At 43.6% G+C, this 19,771-nt stretch overlaps 1 pseudogene; it reads right to left on the bottom strand.

The window, feature by feature from the left end:
- Window positions 1-622: 622 nt before the first annotated feature.
- Window positions 623-16,072, bottom strand: LOC127488516 (RNA-binding protein with serine-rich domain 1-like; annotated as a pseudogene).
- Window positions 16,073-19,771: the final 3,699 nt, after the last annotated feature.

The raw sequence follows: 19,771 nt of genomic DNA, 5'->3' as shown, positions 1-19,771 counted from the left end.
GTAGAGAGATGCCGTTTCCGTGAGTTCGGTAGCCTGGGAGTAGGAATACGCATTATACGGATTTCTGTAGCCTTAGTGTAGGAGACGCAGCTTACGAGAGTTCTGTAACCTGGTTGTAGAGCGACGCAGTTTATGGGAGTTCTGTATCCTGAGTGTAGGATATGCAGTTTATGGGAGTTCTGTAGTTTGGAAGTAGGCATATGCAGTGTAGGGGATTTCTGTAGCCTTAGTGTAGGAGACGCAGCTTACGAGAGTTCTGTAACCTGGTTGTAGAGCGACGCAGTTTATGGGAGTTCTGTATCCTGAGTGTAGGATATGCAGTTTATGGGAGTTCTGTAGTTTGGAAGTAGGCATATGCAGTATAGGGGATTTCTGTAGCCTGAGTGTAGGAGACACAGCTTACCAGAGTTCTCTAACCTGGGTGTACAGAGACACAGCTAATGGGAGTTCTCTAACCTGGGTGTAGAGAGACTCAGCTTACAGGAGTTCTGTAACCTGGGTGTAGAGAGACACATCTTACAGGAGTTCTGCACCTGAGTGTAGAGAGATGCAGCTTAGGGGATTTCTGTAACCTGGGTGTAGAAGAAGTAGTTTACAGAGTTCTGTAGTGTGGGACTAGCAATACAAAATATTTGGGTTTTCTATAACGTCAGTGTGAGAGACACAGCTTATGGGCGTTCTATAACCTATGTGAACGGAAATGCAGTTTCCAGTAGTTGTGTGTCCTGTGTGTAGAGAGAAGCAGTTTACAAGAGTTCTGTAGCCTGGGATTAGGAATATGCATTATACAAGATTGCTGTAGGCTGAGTGCAGGAGAGGCAGCTTACCGTAGTTCTGTAATCTGGGTGTAGAGAGATGCAGCTTACAGGAGTTCTGTAACCATTGTGTAGAGAGACGCCATTTACGGGTGTTTTGTATCCTGGAGTAGGCATACGCAGTATATGGGAATACTGTAGCCTGAGTTTAGGAGACACAGTTTAGGAGAGTTCTGTAACTGTGTGTAGAGAGAGGCAGTTTACCATAGTTCTGTAACCTGTGTGTAGAGAGACATAGCTTACAGCAATTCTGTATCCTGGGTGTAGAGAGAAGCAGTTGTTAAGAGTTCTGTTTCCTGGGAGCAGGCATATGCAGTATACAGGATTTCTGCAGCCTTTGTGTGGAATACGCAGCTTACAGGAGTTCTGTAACCTGGGTGTAGAGAGATGCAATTTATGGGAGTTCTGTAGCCTGAGTATAGGAGATGCAGTTTACGGGAGTTCTCTAGCTTGGGAGTAGGCAAACAGTACATGGGAGATCTGTAGCCTGGGTGTAGGGAGATGCAGTTTACAGGAGTTCTGAAGCCTGAGTGTTGGAGACACAGTATACGGGAGTTCTGTATCCTGGGTGAACAGTTTCAGCTTATGGGAGTTCTGTAACCTGGGTATAGAGAGATATTGCTTCTGTAGTCTAGTTTATGCTGTCAGGGAGACAAGTCCTCTGTGACCTCTGGCAGACAAAGGAGACTGGAAACATGGTGTCCATTAAGGCTCTGAAATTCTGTCAATTTCAATTATTCAACAACAGTCTCTTTTTTTCCTATATGGTTTGGGCAGTTCTCATGCCAGCTATTACTTCTGCAAAGTATCAATTTTGATCCTCTTCCGTTTCAAGTAGAGATTCTCAGAGGAGAGTATTTGCACATTCATGAATCACAGGTCTATTGCCAGGTGAAGTTCTGGTTACCCTTAGGATGTGCAGCTTTTGTGGTAGTCTACATTTTTGGATGCATATTTATTTTTTGGCTTCCAAAAGAGAAATATCAATCAAGTATGCGTGACCCAAATAGTGAGTACATGTTCATAGCAACAGTGAACACAGCTAAAAAACCTACACCAACAGAACTCTCTGGCACCTGGGCATTGCACACATTGGCCAGTTCCACTCAGCTTGAAGTGAGAAGAGTCCCTTGTTTCCTGGACTAGAGTTCAACTTGACTTGATTGGACCACATCCATCTCCTGCTTGTGTTTTGTTCATTCTGGACCAGTGACTCTAAAATCCAGCAGGATTTGCACAGATTTCCTTGGTGCTGCTGCTTTCTCAGAACAAATACCTTCTTGGAGCTGTATCAGAAGTGGAGTAGCCAGGACTCAAACTGGTGCCCATATGGGATGCCGGCATTGCAGGCAGGTCTTTACCCACCATGCTACAGTGCCGGTCCCTACTTTCAACTTTTAAATAAACTTTTTAGATTCCACATATGAGTGAGATCATGCTGCAGTTGTCTTTCTGTGCCTGACCTATTTAACTTAACATTATGACCTACAATTCCATCCATGTTGTCACAAATAACAGTGTGGACTGGCAATCCATTGTATTTGTATGTATAAGCTACATTTTCTTCACCCATTCATCACTTCATGGGCATTTAGGTTGTCCCCATTCTGTAGGATTGTTGATTGTTTCCTTTGTGGCACTTCAGTTTAAGGAAGTCCTATTTGTATGTTTTTGCTTTTGTTTCTTGTATATTTGCAGCCTGATTTTATAATAACCTTGCTATAATCTGTGTCTAATCAAATCCTATGGTTTCTTTTAGAAGTTTCATAGTTTCAAGTCTTATATGTAGGCCTTTATGCATAGTGAAAAGATAGTCTATTTTCATTCTTCTTCCTTTGGAAATCAAATTCTCCCTGCATCATTTATTGAGAACATATCCCTTTCTCTAATGTATATTCTGAGCACCTTTGTCAAAGATCAGTTTCCTGTAGATGCATGTGTCTATTTCTAGGTCTTTATTGCATTCCATTGGCCTATTTATTTATTTTTATTCTAATACCATTCTGCAGCATATATAACATATTTTTCTTACTTTGTTCTTTTTTTTTTTCATTCTAACCTGGGTTTATTCAACACAGTTCTCCCATCTACACAACAAAGCACAAACACAACAGGTATCTAAAATGCTACAAAGTTACGAAACTCAAAACAGGAATTTGATAGTACTGACTGTACACTAAAAGCTGAAAGAGCAATGTACACGTTGCCGAGGTAACCAGCAGGCCCACCCTGAGTGGCAGGTGCCAATGGGGGTTTCCATGATGACCCTGCAGTGCGGGCTCTTGGCTCACCAGGACCTGGAGAGCTTTCTGTGAGTATGGGAGACAGAGCCACTCGTGGCCACCCTCCGGCCCAACAGGAGCTGATGTAGGACCACTGTGCCCAGCAAGGGTGAGCAAGCTACAGCCTGGCCCAGGCCACCTGTGGGAGGGTCAGTGCACTCCCAGGCGGAGCTGCATTGTACCAGGAGCCTCGCTCGTCCCTGCCGAAGGAACTCTTGAGAACCAGGAACGGGTGACTTTCTAGCTCTGGAACTGGAGGGCGTCTGTCCGGGCACAACCCTACACCAGCAGGGCTGCAGCCAGGACAGACCTGCAGAGACATCTCCACCACAGCCTCTGAGCCTGCCTGAGTGAAGAATTCCCTTTCCTACCGATCCTTTTCCGGTTAGGAAAGTGACAAAACTGAGGTGGATGGGACATAAGTTACAGGGGCAGGAGTTTCGCTGGCTCTGCTTATCAGGAAGAGTTGGAGCTGGAGCGGCTCCTGTGGCGGTGGCTGCCGGGAGACCAGGATCGCCGGCGCATGGGAGGCCTGCACCTCGGGGAGCGAGACCTTCTCCACATTCGCGGGGGTGACCGGTGTCACATAGGAGGTGGTGGGAGCATTCTCCTGGGAGGACTGAATCACCGAGGGGGCGGCTGGGGCCAGGGGGTCAGCACAGCAGTAGCAGTGATCTCCTGGCCATCGATCTGTCCTCTGTTCATGTGCTTCAGTGCCTTCTCGGCCTCGTCCAGTTCTCAAACTCCACATAGCTGTAGCCTTTGGACAGGTGGGGGTGCATCCTGTCGACAGGCATGTCAATCATTTTAATCTTCCCATAGGTGGAAAATATCTCCATGATGTGGCCCTTGGTCACATTCCTGGTGAGCCTCCCAGTGTGCACTTTGGTGGGTTTAGGGGACGGGCTCTGTCTTTTCCTCTCCTTTTCATCTCTTTTAGGGGGTTAGGATTTGGAGCGTGAGCACCATCTGTTGTTGTGCCTGCACCAGGAGGGGCTCAGGGAGCCAGAGGAGCTGCTGGAGCTGGAGCTGCGGGAGGAGCTGGAGCTGCCGGAGCGGCTGGACGCCGAGGAGGAGCTGGAGCTGCTGCTGGAGCCCGTGCTGGTGCTGGAGCCCGAGCTGGAGCTGGAGCTGGAGCAAGACCTGGTGCTGCTGCTGCCGCTGGAAGCGCTGTGCCATTTTCGCTCCTTGTCCCGGCCGTGGTCCTTCTCACTGGACTCCTTGGTGGCCCCTTTATCTTTGGAGCGGTCCTTGGACTTCTCGTCAGAGCGGTCTTTGCGCTTGGTAAGAGAAGGAGCCCTAGTGCTGGACTTTTTATTATTTTCTTTGACTCCTAGCAAGCTCTTCTTTTTCACTCCTGATAAATCCATTCTCCCCTTCTGAGGTGTTCAAAGCAGCAATGGCGGCCTCACTTATCTGAACTCTCACTTCTAACTCGATTCTGAGAAATGATCCCTAATCGATTGCAATTTACACCAAAGAGCAGCATCTTCCCGCCGCCGCCACCTCCTCCCGCTCTCCTCAGCCGCCAAGGCTGGTGGTTTTCTTTTGTTCTTTTTTAATATCAAGATTACAAAGCTGTGTTCTGCTTCTCTCTTGAATTGTACTTAAAAGAATTCACTTTTAGAAGTTTCTCAGGCCTTCCTCTCTTGGCATTCCCTTCCTAACACTGTGGCAGGAGGTGTCTGACTTCAATAAATATACTCTGAAGAGAAATTTATAAAATTGTGACCCATGGGCTACAGAATACAAATTTGGGAATAAGTCAAAGCTAAAGAATATGCCAGACCCAAAGGAATGCAAGAACTGTATTGTGGTGATGCTTTTTAAGACTCTGAATTAAACTATGTCTGAGGTCAAAATTTTATCCAATCTGTTTCATCACTTAAGTCAACATTAACCTTTTTGTCTTAACCATTTGAGTCTGTCCACCTGCCATTCTCAGTACAAATAATTCAAATTAGGATAACTGTCTTACATAGATGAAAACAAAAGTCAAACCAAGGAGTAGATTGAAATATAAATTAGGAAAGTGTACTTATTTTTAATGTTTGTCTCATGCAGAGCTTCTGTGTTAAATTTCTAAAAGTCAAGATTTTATTATTTGAACATATGCCTACAAAATGCTGACTATGACTACATTCTTGATAGAGATGGTACTGCCCAAAGTGGGCAAGAGTGATTTGTCTCAGGATTGAAAAATCTTACTGTTTCTATGTATTAACGTAGATATGCATGCAATATATAAACATATCTAGAGCATCATATTGGTAGTATTAAAATTTAGTGAAGGAAAGAAAACAATTGGGGTGAAATTATACAATAAAGCTTTCAATAGAGGACAATAATGGAATAAAGTTAAGGAGAAATTCAGAGAAATGCAGATATAAACAAATATCAGTGCTATAGGCAGTATGAGGAATACACAAGTTAGAATAAGGACCAAAGATAAATTATTTGTAATACTGAAGTTATAGATGATTAAATGAGGAATAAAATTATGTAATAAAGTACACTCTACCTTATTCATAAAGCTAGGTGATCAAAGAGAAAAGGCACATCTAGTCACAGGGGCCTGTGTGAGTCAAAAGCATGGGAGCATAATACAGCCTGGCTCAGTATGTCTGCAGTTTAGGCTATGAATAGAGCAAGCAAGCATATCAGGGAGAAATGTCTAGTAAATAGTGGATTAAACACAGAAAATTTTTTTTGTCTCTTCAGAATTCTGGAGCGTTTAGTTCAGTGGCTCAAGGATATCAAGGCTGGCATCTCTGAAATTTCTGTTGACTTTTCCTATGTTCCTCCTGCTGCATCTTCATTGATAGTCTGCAGTAACTCCAAACAACTATGATTAAGTTCAGAAGATGAAAAATCACACTTATTTTATTCAACTTTGATAATGAAAATAAAACTTCACCCTGAAAAACATTTTCCATGCTGTCCATTATATCTGTTGTATAATCTGGGTATCTCAGGCAGTCCCCATTCTCAAGGAAGACTGGAAATAGAGTTAAAATGATTATAATTACTTCTTTAAATATTATGACACCTGAAGATGGGCATGTTGATGCTGCAAATTAACATCAGGGCTTATAGAAAGAAATCGCAGGAACAGTTAACTCTGGCCTCAGCCTATGTACGTATAGATATAGATATATACTTTTAGGTTAAGAAACAAACTATAAAATATGAAATTATTATTTGGTTTCCTATAGTTAAGACTAGTTGACAAAATTCTTAATTAAGATTATTATTATTATAGAGAAGGTAAAATTAATGTTGGCATTTTTTTTATTTGACAGGTAGAGTTATAGACAGTGAGAGACAGAGAGAAAGGTCTTCTTTCCACTGGTTCACTCCCCAAATTGCCACTATGGCCAGCACTGTACCAATCCGAAGCCAGGAGCCAGGTGCTTCCTCCTGGTCTCCCATGCGGGTGCAGGGGCCCAAGCACTTGGGCCATCCTCCACTGCCCTCCCAGGCCATGGCAGAGAGCTGGACTGGAAGAGGAGCAACTGGGACTAGAACCCAGTGCCCATATGGGATGCCGGCACCACAAGCAGAGGATTAACAAAGTGAGCCACAGCGCCGGCCCCAATTGTTGGTAATTTTTAAATGCTTATATTTTCAAATTTAATGTAGTAAAATGCCTTAGTTATATAATCAATAAAAACATATTATAATGCTTTAGTAAGATAGGCCCCAATAAAATGATTACCTGAGTAACAGAAGCAGACTGTTTTAGCAACTAAGCTGGTAACTAAATTAAGTATACTGTTTTAAGGTAATTGTACCACCAGAATTCATAGAAAATATGTAGCAAAGTTAGTGAGACATAACAGTAGAGAAATACTAATTATTTTTTTCTGAAACCAATTTATACTCATCTTGATAATTCATTGCTCAAGTTTTTGAAACTTTGGTAGGCAGTTGTTGAGCATAGTTCTTATTTAAAATTAAACTTGATATAAACTTAAAATTCAATAAAAACTACTGAAAATCTTAACTTCTGAGGCCAGCATTATGGTTCAGTTCCAGGTTAAACCACCACCTGCAATGTTGTCATCCCATATGAATGCTAGTTCAAGTCCCAGCTGCTTCACTTGTGACCCAGCTCCCTATTAATGTACCTGGGAAAGCAGCAGAAGATGGCTTAAGTCCTTGGGCCCCTGACACAGGTGAGAGATCCAAATAGATTTCCTGGCACTTGGCTTCAACCAGACCAAGACCCAGCTTTTGCAGCCCTTGGGGCAGTGAACCAGCAGATGGAGAATATCTCTCTCTCTCTCTGCCTTTCAGATGAATAAGTCAAATGGAGTTCAAAAGGTTAGTCATACTGTTACTCAGAAGCAATGAGAAGCAAAATCATGGGTAACAGAAATCCATACATGACATGGAAGAAAGATTCTATCACGGGATTGAGATTATGAAAAAAAATCAAATGAAATATTAGAAATGAAGAATTTGATATGTCAAATAAAAATACAGAGGAGAGCTTTAGCAACAGACTTGGTAAGGCAGAAGAAAGCATATCTGAGTTAGAAGACAAATCTTTATAAACTTCTTAGAACAAAAAATAATACATTTTAAAAATTTTAAAAATTATTTGAGATTTATAATTTACTATCAAATGACCCAACATGTGAGTGTTAGGAATTTCTGAAGGTTTTGAAAGAGAGACTGTATTAGAAGACCTAAGCAAGCAATAAGAATATTTAAGGAAAAATAGTAGAGTCAAGTCATTACTTATCAAAAGTAACCTTGAATGTAAAGGGACTACATTCTCCAATGAAAAAATACAGACAAGCTGAATGGATTATAAAACAAGACCCATTTAATTGCTGCCTACGAAAACATGCTGCAACAACAAAGATACACACACACTAAAAATGAGAGGATGGAAAAATGGACCTAATAACTACAGAACCTTTTAACCCATAGTTGAAGAGCACACATTCTTTTCATCAGTGCATGAAACTTCCACTAGGATATGCCATATAATAGCTCATAAAGCAAGTCGCAACAAACTGAAAAAAAAAAAAAAAGGAAATCATACCATACATATTTTCTGACTACAATGGAACAAAGCTGGAAATTAAGAACTCAAGAATCTCTAGAAGAAAAAGACCAAGCCACAGAATTATTCTTAGTATAGTATCTAAACCAGACAGAAGAACTCAGCAAACAAAGTGTTATTCTATAGGCTAAACAAACAAAGTTTAAAAATTGTGTTCTTTTGGGGCCTGCACCATGGCTCACTTGGTTAATCTTCTGCCTGTGGCACTGGCAGAGGATTTGGGTACTGGGTGCTAGTCCTGGTTGCTCCTCTTCCAGGCCAGCTCTCTGCTGTGGCCCAAGAGGGCAGTGGAGGATGGCCCAAGTGCTTGGGCCCCTGCACCTGCATGGGAGACCAGGAGGAAACACCTGGCTCCTGGTTTTGGATCGGCATAGTTCCAGTCATAGAGGCCATTTGGGGGGATGAATCAATGGAAGCAAGACCTTTCTCTCTCTCTCTCTCTCTCTAACTCTGTCAAATAAATTTTAAAAAACTGTGTTTTTACCTTTCTACTTTTAATAAAACATAATTTTGTTGCATAACAGTGAACATAACACTTTAGCAGGATATCTTGGAAGTACTAAATAATATTGGAAATCCATCAAAAGGACTTGTACCTACTCCCCACCCCCCCAAAAAATCTGCATTTTTTACAAATAGACAATGTTTGACCTAAATGAAATCTATAATATGGATAAAATTAAGTCATTATATTACATCTTTAAGAGTAAATGCTTTATCTATATTCTTTCATGAAAAAGGGATTCTATTTATTATCCCTGGTAGGCAAAAATTCAGGATGAATGTAAAATTTCTTATGTATATGTTAATAATCTGAATGTACACAATATCATGCTAAGCGCTTTGTCAGTGGACACTACAGAAATAAAGCTGCCTACTGTTGATTTTGCACCAGACTATTATTAAAACATGCTTTAAAATATTTCAGGGTCATGCATTTTGCATTGTAGTTAAAACACCATTTGGATGCCTATATCTCTGATCTGAATTCCTTGAGTTCAAGTCCCAGCTTCATTTTTAATACAGTATCCTGCTGACACACACCCTGACAGGCAGCAGATAGTGAATGAAGTACTTGGGTTCCTGCCTCCAACATGGCAGAACCAGATTGGGCTCAGACTCCTGGCTTTGGCCTCAGTCAGCCCACAGGCATTTCAAGATTGTAGCAGATGAATGATATATCTCTCTGTCACTGTTTCTCTGTGTTTGTCTGTGTGCCTTTCCAATAAGTACATAACTAAATAAAAACCTTTAAAATATATTCTATTAGGAATCCAAATTTGCTATATGTACCCAGAAATTAAGTTCTATTTTTAATTAGAAAGGCAAAAATACACACATACAGAGAGATTTCAGCTGTAGTTTGTAACAGGTGAAAAACAATTTTATTATCATCTGGACCATTTGTATTATGCTATATTTTACACAGTTCAAACAAAGATTATGATTTTCTAGTTTGTGCTGTTTCATGGCACAAATGTAGTTCAGAAATACATCTCAAATTTTTGCCTTTGTGTCAACTGTGTAAAATATAGCATAATACAAATGGTCCAGATGATAATAAAATTGTTTTTCACCTGTTACAAACTACAGCTGAAATCTCTCTGTATGTGTGTATGCTAGATGGGGTTCCTGGCTTCTGGCTTTGGAGTGGCTCAGCCCCTGTTATTGTGGTCATCTCAGGAGTGAAACAGATGGAAGGTCTCTTTAGCTCTTCCTCTGCCATTCTGTTACTATGCCTTTCAGACAATTAAACAAATCTTTAAAAATAAATCCATGAGCATATTAATATATTTTCAAATGTGTATCATTAAAAATTTCACTTAATAAATATTTCTCAGGCTAAATGATAGAAAACAAAATGAAAATTCTACCTAAAAAGATTCTGTAATCCAACTGGAAAAGGTTGTTTTATCAATTGTGGTACTGAGAATGAGCTAAGGGAACTAAATAGCATTTAAATAGAAACCCGTGCATATTAACATGGATAGTAAGAAACAAAAATGTCCCTATATGATCTTCAACTATGATTACCAGGAGCCCATGTAGAGGCCTCTATTGCCAGGTCAATATTCTAGGAGGCTAAGGCAAAATATGAGTCAGTACAATCTTAGACCCCTTAAACAGACTACAGAGCCTATTCACTTTTGAGGATCCTATGAGGAAAATCATAACTAGCTCCATCTGGCTCTGTCAAACACATCTAGAATCACTAATCACTTTTTCATTAGTGAGCCACATTAACATTGGTAATGGTGAGAGTTCTTATTCAAACATCATGAAGATTTACAGGAGCTACAGCTCTAACACTGGCCCACAACCTAACATCAATATTATTTTATCTTGCAAACTCTATCACAGGCGAACTTCACTATTGGCCCAAAGACTATAAAACAATTTCACCTCTAGCAGCAACATGATGAACCCTAGCAGACCTAACTAAGCCTCAGGGCTAATCATTAATTTAATCAGGTGGCTGTTCAAACCGTCATCATTCTCGTGGTCCAAACTTACTACCATCCTAACAGAGACTAACTGGTGAATTAGCACTGAACTCGGTCTACCTACTAATCACAACACACTGAGGAAAACTTACATATCATATCAATAATATCCCTCTTTGGTGCACTTGAAGAAATAACCCATTCTCCATCACCTTCTTCCCTACTACCACTCAATCCTCAAATCATTTTAGGACACACACATTTTAAACAGTTTAAAGACACATTAAGTTACAAATGTAAAAACAGAAACTTAAGTCTCCTTATTCATTGAAGAAGTATGCAAAAACCACTAACTCATGCTCAGTAATATAATAAGGCTTGTTTAATTAATTTATTTATTTTGACAGGCAGAGTTAGTGAGAGAGAGAGAAAGGTCTTCCTTCCATTGTTTCACCCCCAAAATGGCCGCTACGGCCAGCGCTGCACCGATCTGAAGCCAGGAGCCATGTGCTTCCTCCTGGTCTCCCATGCAGGTGCAGGGCCCAAGCACTTGGGCTATCCTCCACTCCCTTCCCGGGCCACAGCAGAGAGCTGGACTGGAAGAGGAGCAACCGGGACAGAATCCAGAGCCCCAACTGGGACTAGAACCGGGGGTGTCGGCGCCGCAGGCAGAGGATTAGCCAAGTGAGCCATGGAGCTGGCCAGTTTGCTTAATTTATAAAGGATAGAAATAATCCATTGGTTTTTTTTTTTTATTTTTATTTTTTTGACAGGCAGAGTGGACAGTGAGAGAGAGAGACAGAGAGAAAGGTCTTCCTTTTGCCGTTGGTTCACCCTCCAATGGCCGCCGCGGCCGGCGCGCTGCGGCCGGCGCACCGCGCTGATCCGATGGCAGGAGCCAGGAGCCAGGTGCTTTTCCTGGTCTCCCATGGGGTGCAGGGCCCAAGCACCTGGGCCATCCTCCACTGCACTCCCTGGCCACAGCAGAGGGCTGGCCTGGAAGAGGGGCAACCGGGACAGAATCCGGCGCCCCGACCAGGACTAGAACCCGGTGTGCCGGCGCCGCTAGGCGGAGGATTAGCCTAGTGAGCCGCGGCGCCGGCCTCCATTGGTTTTAAGAACCAAGAAATTAGTGTAACTGCAACTAAAAGCAACATATCTATTTTCTTCCTCTATATCTTGACAAATTTTAGTAAGTCACCAATATTTATGAAGAAATTGCTTTTTAAATCTCTAATGTGCCTTATTTATTTATTTAATTTTATCTGAGAAACAGGGCCACACTCTTATCTGCTGGTTCATTACCAACATGTGTGGTGCCAAAAATTCCACGTGGGTGGCAGCCACCCAACTACTGCTATTTCCCAAGATATGCATTAGTGGGCAGAGTCAGAAGCAGGAGTCAGGTCTCATGCTCGGGTACTCCAACATGGGACATGGACATCTGAATCAGCATCATAACCTCCTGCCGAAATACCGGACCTGTACTGGGGGTAACTTGGGAATTTTCTATGCGGGATGTATATTTAAAAACACATAGAATACATAGGGGTTGATATAATCTGTGTTTTCAGCGATTGCTTGGGGGTCTTAGAATTTGACCTCCAGAGAGAGGGGAGGGCAGCTCGGATTTGTTATCCTTAAGTGAAAACTAGTAGGAAGCACAACCCTAAAGCCTGGGAATAACACCAGACACACCCCAAGGAGAGCCCTGGAAGGTGGGAGGATTCCCAGCACGGGGCGTGCATCCTAATCCCCACTCAACAGAAGAACAAGACCCAGCAGGACAACCCCCCTTCCCCCACCGCCACCTAGGTGCTTCCTCTGGGGTCCACCTGATCACACCAGGCACCCTCAGTGCACATGCCCTGTGGGGACCGCCCAGACCCCAGGGCCAGGAGGGGCCATGCGGCTGTACTTCCTTCCTTCTCAGAGGCTGAGGCCTACAGGCGGTGTCTCCGCAGGAGCCCTGCCCAGCCGGGGCTGTTCGGAGAGGAGCCCCGCGGACACTGGCATGACACATGCATGCCCAGAATCCTCGTTTTACCTTCCCGGTTGCCTGCTCTGGGTCGGGGTCAGGGCCCTGAAGGCGCAGCTCCAGCTGCGGACACCAGGACTTGCCAGGCCGTGCAGATGCAGGAAAGTTCTCTGGCCCGGGCCAAACCCCTGCCTTCACCTGGCACAGGACCCAAATACTGAAAGACACAAGTCTCACATGAGTTGACGTACTGGGCGATGCGAGGCAGACAGAGGCGGGGTCTGCTGACTGAGGTGATGCAGGGGCTCCAGGCAGCTCAGCAGGGTCACACAAAATTCCATTTGTAGCAACTCTTGAGCTTTATTAAAAGAAAAACTTTAAGAAAGTTCCCCAGCAATAAAAAGTCCTATGTGCCCCACCCAGCAACGAAAATCCTTGTTTATCACCATAAATTTTTCTTTTAAAGATTTATTTGAAATGCAGAGTTGAGAGAGAGTGAGAGAGAGTGAGTGAGTGAGAGTGAGAGTCCCTGGGACTGAGACCTTCCATCTACTGGCTCATTCCCCAAATGGCCATAACTCTGGCGGAGGCCAGGAGTCAGGAGCTTCTTTCATGTCTCCCACATGGGTGCAGGGGTCCAAGTGTGTGTGCCATCTTTTGAGCTTTCCCAGGTGCATTAGCAGGGAGCTGGATTGGAAGTGGAGCAGCCAGGCCCTGATGCAGTGCTCACATGGGATGCAGGTGTCACTGTCGGTCCCTTTAGCCATGAATTTATTGGTGCACTCAAGCAGAACTGGGGCCCTCTGGTCCTGGATCAGCTCTTTGGCCACGTGCCGGGTGGGTGGAGAAGTGGGCATTGGAAGGACAGTGTCTGCTGCTTCTCCCCTGCACAGGAGCCCATGGTTCTCCCTTAAATGACGGGCAATGATGAGTCCGGGATGGTCAAAGACAGGGGACCTTTTGTCCTTTCTGCTTCCATGTGGTGGCAGCACATGTGCTCCCCTTCCCTGGACAGTTTTCACCCACGCAGAGCCAGAACCCAAGGGCTCTGGGAGGAGTCCTGGCTGCAGCCAATGGTTCCGTCACTGCACTCCTCAGTTCCCTGCCTTCCACAGCCCTAACTCCCATGGTTCCTGGGAAGAGTCCCGGCTCCATCCAATGCTTTGGTCTCAGCACTCCTTGGTTCCCTGCCTTCTGCTGCCATAATTCTTGTGGTTCCTGGTCTAAAAACCAACCCGCATCATGCTCTGGCATCCATCTGTGGCAGGTCCCGTGAAGGTCCTCGTGGCCACAGACGCTCAGTGATGTGTGGGTGTGTGTGCCCTGGGCATCAGCACTGGTTGTTCCTTTGCTTCCTGGCTGTAGAGGAGGAGCCTGCTAAGAACCTAGGAGATATGAGAGCAGGCTCTTTTCTGCCCATGGATGTCTGACTGAAACCACCTGAGGATGGCCATGCTTATTTTAATGATGATGAAAATTAAAAGGGAACCATGGGTTGCTCAGAAATTATAGCATAGGAAATTCCCTAATAATAGCATGCACGTGGCTTGCAATAAAATGGGAAACTTGCTGAGGGAACTTCAAAACATTTCTAGAAAAAAAAAGTAAAAACAAGCTTATTTCAGTGGAAAAAATGTGGAATCCATACATGGTTGTTTACAATATGCATTTCCATGATCCATTTGAAGACCCCTCAGATTTCTAAACTGCCCCTACAAAAGCTTTGCCAGGAAATGTTGTCATAGCCCCTACATGGAGGTGACCCTCAGAAAGACCAGGAGTGGTCCAGGAAAGCACCAGGTTATGAGAGGAAGAGGGGAGCACAGGCAGTCAGCCACCAGCTGCACACGGAGACCCACATGACAGCAAAAGGCAGGTGAGGGAGACAGCAAGGGAGGAAGGAACTGAGCTCTCGGGCTCCTCAGGGAAGCAGACCTCAGAGCAGTGCACTGAATTAGATACAACGCACGGTGACAGTGACTGCTGAGAAAATGCAGTCAGTGCACGCTCCTTGCTGTCATCATCACCAGCAAGCCCAGAAGCTGATGTGTCCCTGCCATATAACTGATTGGCTGTTTAATCGCCACTGAGGTTCTTTCTCTGACTCGTTTCTTTGTGGAATGTGTTGCTTAGATTTCAATATTTGTTAATTTTCAAAACATCCTTCAATCCAGGTTTCCCACACTGGCGTCAGGGACCCAGCGAGTTGAGCCATCTCTGCTTCTTCCAAGAGTCCGTATTAGTAGGAAATGTGTAGGAGCTAGAATCAGGGGCTGGACCCCAGAGACTCTGATGTGGCTTGGGGCCTCTTAACCAGAGACTTAGCTGAAGAGCTAAATACCTGCCCCTTGGTGTGGGACTTTATGCACATCTTGCTGGGAGATGGTCTTTAATGTTTGCTGCACCTACAGTGCCTGAAGCTCCAAGTTTCTGTACTTTCCTTGCTGAATCGCTATCCACAGAACCTCAGGGTTTTCCTCACCACTTCCCACACAGAGCCTCCTCACTGCTCTCTCAGCTGGGTTTTCTATTATTACACTGAAACCCCATCATTCTGTGGTACAAGGTGGGGGAATGAAAGCATTCTAGAATCTTGTGATTCAATTCCATTTCTGTACACCTGAGTCCCTGGATGCTCACCTTTAGAGTTATCACTTTGTGTATTCTTTATCCTAAGACACAAAACCAGATGGGACTGGAGTTGTCCACAGCCTCATCCAGGTCATGCAAGGCTCTGGCAGTTTCCCACGAGGGCCGTGACTTGGTGATGAGGATCACCCTGGGAGTATGTCAACCTGGCTACTTCTCCCCACCCCAACTCCCTGCCGAGTATTTACAAATGGGTATTTTCCCTCTACCCTGGACCCAGGAGATTTTCCTTTACCCTTCACCATGGGGGGCGCTAGCCCTATCAAACTACAGTGGCCCGTCTTATACTGGAATGTCATGGTTTTTTGCTCTGAAGCTAATGTAAACTCAGCCTTGGCAATCCATCCAAATTCCCATTTGAATATTCCTACCAGTGACAGGTTCCACTCTTCTGCTTTAGCTGATTTCAGCTGTAGTTCTCAGCATTTGCCTTCTGGAGGTTGAAACTCTACGGTGGTCACTTCCAGTTTGTTCAGCTGTCCTTGTGAGGATGATAGTGATGACATTCACAATCTTTTTATGTCCAAGTGAAACTTGCAGCATTGATAACTTTTTATTTTATGGACATAGAAATGAGTTTCCCCGAAAGTCACCTGTTTCCCCATGCAATGACAGTAGTTTTTTATATCCACCCATGTGTGCAGACATCACCAAGACTTTAAGAAGCATGTTGTCGGGAGACAAGATGGCGGAATAGTGAGGGCGTGCACCGATAGTCCGGGAAAATTTAGTTTAATAAAAGGGGAGTTACGGTAGCCTCAGAAAAAAGAACCAGGAAAATATTGCAGAGGAAACTCTTCTGGACCGAGTGGCCGTGAATCGGAGGACCTACTGGGAGAACAAGGTCGCCCACCGCGTGGAAGCCGAGCCGCGGGACCGAGCCGAGGAAGCCGAGCCGGGGGACCGAGCTGCGCAAGCCGCAGGGTCTGCGCGCCAGTGCTCGAAGGGGAGTGCGTGCCACACAGACAACAGCGGGGAGACTTGGGATGTCCAGGGCTCCGAGTCCACACATCGGCGCTGGAAGGGGAGCGGACCTGCGTGGAGAGCGTGGGAGCCCACAGTTCGGGACATCAGCGGCAGACTCAACACACCAGCGCTGGAACGCGAGGTGAGCTGAACCTCAATAGCCCGAGACACCGGCAGGCAAGCAGAGAGAGGAGACTAGAGGGAATGGCCCCCCGGGGGGGGGAACTTCACCAGGCTAACTGGAAGAGAGAGAGAGGAAAAAAAAACAGGTGACTGGTACGGACACGGGTTTCTCTCTCTCCACTCACCTCTCAAGGGCGAGCAAGACAAAGAGCAGGCGCCATCTTGGACATACGTCATAAGCAGAGCGACCTCAGGTCTGCACCGGCCCTGAGCCTAGCAGAAAAACCTGACTCTGGGCGGGGCGAATTAACAGGAGATTAGGACCTAGTAAATTTGTGGTGCTACTGAACTGAGACTGTGAAAAAAGAGACGGTGGGGGAGAGAACTCACGGAATTCACGTGAGCACTCTCCAGAGACGCTACAATTCCGTAACTTTGGCAACCCAGTGGGAGACTGAAGGAGAATTTGAGCCCACTCTGAGGGCCGAACAGATCCCCTGTGTGGTCCTTGGGAAAGAGCTTCTGATCTCTGGCTCCTGTGGGTATATCATTTGCCTGCTAACTACCTCCAACTTCGTTCAGCTGTGCAGAATAACTTCCCTTTTGAATCAAAAAAAAAAAAAAAAGAAAGAGAGAGAGAGAGGTTTACCACACCTAACCTGGGAGTGTCACCTTTGGCACACCAAACAGAGCTCTCAGGCTACACCCATCTCAAGTCCTAAGGCTCCATCAAAAACAGATAGTCCACTTAATCTAGAGTCATAGTATAACAAGAAAAAGCACCACAGTGAAGAAACCAAATATCTCCAATATGCCAAATAACAAACGCAAAAACCAAGGTAATAAAAACAAGGAAGTCACCATGAAGCCCTCAAATGAAAAAGACACCACAATTCAAGATTATGAGGATGATGACATAGAAGAAATGCAAGAAGCAGATCTCAAAAAATTGATAAGAACATTAAGAAGTTCTCAAAAACAAATTCTTGAACTACAGAAATCCTTAATGGACAAGATAGAAAATCTCTCTCGTGAAAATGAAATATTAAGGAGGAATCAAAATGAAACGAAACAACTAGTACAACAGGAAACTGGGATAGTGACGGAAGTGAAGAATTCAATAGATCAAATGAAAAACACAATAGAGAGCCTTACAAACAGAATGGGTGAAGCAGAAGAGAGAATATCCGACTTAGAAGACAGAGAACAGGAAAGGATACAGTCAGACCAAAGAAAAGAAGAGGAGATTAGAAATCTAAAACATATTGCCAGGAATCTTCAGGATACTATTAAAAAACCCAACATTTGGGTTCTAGGAGTTCCTGAAGGCATGGAGAGAGAGAAAGGATTAGAAGGCCTTTTTAGTGAGATATTAGCAGAAAATTTCCCAGGTTTGGAGAAGGACAGAGAAATCCTAGTACAGGAAGCTCACAGAACCCCTAATAAACATGACCAAAAGAGAGCCTCACCACGACACGTTGTAATTAAACTCTCCACAGTGAAACGTAAAGAAAAGATCCTAAAATGTGCAAGAGAGAAACGTCAGATTACTCTCAGAGGACCTCCAATCAGACTCACAGCTGACTTCTCATCAGAAACTCTACAAGCTAGGAGGGAATGGCGAGATATAGCCCAGGTACTAAGAGAGAACAACTGCCAGCCCAGAATATTATATCCTGCAAGGCTATCATTTGTGAATGAAGGTGAAATAAAGACTTTTCATAGCAAACAGAAATTGAAAGAATTTGTTGCCACTCGTCCAGCCCTGCAAAAGATGCTTAAAGATGTGTTACACACAGAAACACAGAAACACGGTCATCAATATGAAAGAAGGTAAAGGAAGGAAACCAAGGAAGGAAAGCTCACAGCAAAAGATCACAGGGAATTCAAAGCATATATTAGAACTTATCTTTGGCAAATGGCAGGGCAAAGTTACCACTTATCATTAGTCACATTGAACGTGAATGGCCTGAACTGTCCAGTTAAAAGACACCGATTGGTTGATTGGGTTAAGGAACAAAACCCATCTATTTGCTGCTTACAAGAAACACATCTTTCCAACAAAGATCCATACAGACTGAAAGTGAAAGGCTGGAAAAAGATATACCATGCCAACAGAAATGAAAAACGAGCAGGCGTAGCCATCTTAATATCAGACAACATAAACTTTACCACAAAAACCGTTAAGAGAGACAAAGAGGGACACTACATAATGATGAAGGGATCAATTCAACAGGAAGATATAACAATTATCAATGTATATGCACCTAACTACAGGGCACCGGTTTATCTAAAAGATTTGTTAACGGACTTAAAGGGAGACTTAGACCCCAATACAATAGTACTGGGGGACTTCAATACTCCACTCTCAGAAATAGACAGATCAATAGGACAGAAGATCAACAAGGATACAGTAGATTTAAACGACACTATAGCCCAAATGGATCTAACAGATATATACAGAACTTTCAATCCTACAGCTAAAGATTTTACATTCTTCTCAGCAGTACATGGAACCTTCTCTAGGATTGACCACATACTAGGCCATAAAGCAAGTCTCAGCAAATTCAAAAGAATTAGAATCATACCATGCAGCTTCTCAGACCATAAAGGAATGAAGTTGGAAATTAGGAACTCAGGAATCCCTAGAGCATACGCAAACACATGGAGATTGAACAACATGCTCCTGAATGAACAATGGGTCATAGAAGAAATCAAAAGAGAAATCAAAAACTTTCTGGAAGTAAATGAGGATAACAGCACAACATACCGAAACTTATGGGATGCAGCAAAAGCAGTGTTAAGAGGAAAGTTTATATCAATAGGTGCCTACATCAAGAAATTGGAAAGGCACCAAATAGATGAGCTTTCAATTCATCTCAATGATCTAGAAAACCTACAGCAAACCAGACCCAAATCTAGTAGGAGAAGAGAAATAATTAAAATCAGAGAAGAAATCAACAGGATTGAATCAAGAAAAACATTACAAAAAATCAGCCAAACGAGGAGCTGGTTTTTTCAAAAAATAAACAAAATTGACACCCCATTAGCCCAACTAACTAAAAAAAGAAGAGAAAAGACCCAAATCAATAAAATCAGAGATGAAAAAGGAAACGTAACAACAGACACCACAGAAATAAAAAGAATCATCAGAAATTACTACAAGGACTTGTATGCCAGCAAACAGGGAAACCTATCAGAAATGGATAGATTCCTGGACACATGCAACCTACCTAAATTGAACCAGGAAGACATTGAAAACCTAAACAGACCCATAACTGAGACAGAAATTGAAACAGTAATAAAGGCCCTCCCAACAAAGAAAAGCCCAGGACCAGATGGATTCACTGCTGAATTCTACCAGACATTTAAAGAAGAACTAACTCCAATTCTTCTCAAACTATTCAGAACAATCGAAGAAGAGGGAATCCTCCCAA

The sequence above is a fragment of the Oryctolagus cuniculus genome, chromosome 13 (assembly GCF_964237555.1).
Source record: "Oryctolagus cuniculus chromosome 13, mOryCun1.1, whole genome shotgun sequence".
NCBI classification, from domain to species: domain Eukaryota; kingdom Metazoa; phylum Chordata; class Mammalia; order Lagomorpha; family Leporidae; genus Oryctolagus; species Oryctolagus cuniculus.
The sequence above is the reverse complement of the archived record's forward strand: the minus strand, read 5'-3'. Positions and strand labels throughout refer to the sequence as shown.